Here is a 2277-nt window from a genome sequence, read left to right on the forward strand (position 1 = left end):
TATATATATATATTTATATATATTTATATTTATATATATAAAAGCACATATGTTTACACACATGTGTATATATACATATATATGCATACACACACATATATATGTATAAATGTGTATACACATATGTATACAGATACACATACATATATGTATACATATACATATATGTATACACATACATATATATGTATATAATTCATATATATGTATATAATTCATATATACGTATATACATATATATATATATATATATATACGTATACATACATGTGTGTATGCATATGTGCGTGCGCATATATATACTTACATATAAATAAATGTATGTATACACACACGCACGCACATATATATATATATATATATATACATATATACTTACTTACACACACACGTACATATTTACATACAAATACATACATTCACATATACATTAATATACATATATATGCACTTGAGAGTTCCAAAAGTTTTGAAACCCACATAGCATGACAGCAGGAAAAGAATGCATTTGGAATCACTGATAGGAGTCAGTCAACACGCAAAGAAATCGGTGGAATACTACCTCGCGCGCTCGCAAATAAGAACACACACACACACACACAGTTTTTGCTATATGCTTGCCCACATTATAGCATACGTACACTTAACAAACGTAGAGATTCACAGAAAAAAGTGTAAGTACTGCGCGCGCACACATAAACACACACACATAGGCGCCTCTTATGAAATATTTCTTTATTCTAGTGATATTTACGAACATTTTATGTGTATAGAGGATGATGCTGATGACGATGATGAACTTGTTTAGATGAGTTTTTGTCTTGTGTTGGTGTGTATGCATGTTGGGGAGAGATACAGCAACTGCGTATGTGTGTAAGTGTGCGTTGGCGTCGAGTTCGCGCGCATCCCTGTGTATGTTGTGACGCTGACACAGACAGATATCATCAACATCATCGCCTACCATCACTACAACTACAAAACTCAGAGGAAAGTTAAGTGAATAGTATTGATTTGATGGCGCTGCTTGCCTGCCTGCCTGCCTGCACCATCACCGACAGCTGGCTGACAGAGCGACAGGCAGGCAAACAGACAGACATACAAACGCACACACTCGTACACTTTGACAGTAACAGAGAGAGAAAGAGAGAGAGAGAGAGAGAGAGAGAGTGATTGAGTTGGTGAGCAGTTTTACATTAATCCTGAGAATGTCAACAAGGGATTAACAATAATCAACCTGGCTTCATGACAATGCGATCGGATATCTAAACAGATATATAATCAGAAGTTCTCTATTACTATTAGAAAGCATTTCAAAATATAGTATGTTATTGTATAGTATAGTATGTTATAGTATAGATGTTCATGACATTGAATTACACAGATTTCCGGTTCAATGCAGTACCCTGTAGTGAATGAAGAGGAAGCGGGGGATTAATCATTGCATATAATGGTGACACAGTCATGAGGATAATGATGATGATTGTTGTTGTTCAGATCCAGGTTATCGAGCTGAAGTATGAGCAAAGGCAGTCCAACCGTGACTAGCCCGCCTCTATTTAATGTATACGTCTAGAAATATATAATCCACTGTTATTTCTTTATTTAAAAGGGAAGGGCTGGATTTAAGGGAGATTTGGCTGCTATTTCTAGCATCTGGCGGCAAAGCAGAGGCTGGTTTCCTCGATGACGATGATGGTGATGATGATGATGGTGATGATGATGATGATGATGATGATGACAGAATTTTAGACTACACATGTCTTTCGTAATAACTCTAACCAATAACAAGAACAATAACGGTCTAACTTGTTTTGGTCACAAAGAAGTACAATTAATGGGCAAGTTGTAACGTTCGAGTGCTTACCCTGCCGAGTTGTGTTATGCGGGGGTGTCGATGAAGAGACATTTGTGGACGAAAGTGAAGTAGTTCTATCTACACTCTGAATCGAGACTGGGTCACGACATTTTATTTACGGGTAACTTTACGAATTGCAATATGATGCTCGTTCAATAAATAAATGTAAGTAAATAAATTTTATTGACAGCGACTTCGAAATTTCGCCGATGATGTTGTTGTCAGTCCAATGACGATATTACCGGTGAAATTTCGAAATAATTAATGATATTTGGTTCTACACATGTATCGAGTTGTTTTTTGTTTGTTTGTTTTTTTTCAGTTAGTGTTCACAGGTTTTTTATAATTTTTAAATTTCATAATTATAAGAAGAGAGAAAAAAATATTTAGCTGTATAAATAAATAAACGATTATAACATTTT

General features: G+C 35.0%; 1 protein-coding gene across 1 annotated transcript in view; it reads left to right on the top strand.

Annotated features, from left to right (window-relative positions):
* Window positions 1–1997: 1997 nt before the first annotated feature.
* The window catches only part of LOC106879893 (exosome complex component RRP42), a 57298-nt gene continuing 57018 nt past the window's right edge, over window positions 1998–2277 (top strand). Inside the window, exon 1 of the mRNA XM_052966433.1 lies at window positions 1998–2020. The gene's annotated coding sequence lies outside the window, so the exon portion shown is untranslated. The remainder of the gene's footprint in view (window positions 2021–2277) is intronic.

This window comes from Octopus bimaculoides, chromosome 3, assembly GCF_001194135.2.
Source record: "Octopus bimaculoides isolate UCB-OBI-ISO-001 chromosome 3, ASM119413v2, whole genome shotgun sequence".
Classification (NCBI taxonomy): domain Eukaryota; kingdom Metazoa; phylum Mollusca; class Cephalopoda; order Octopoda; family Octopodidae; genus Octopus; species Octopus bimaculoides.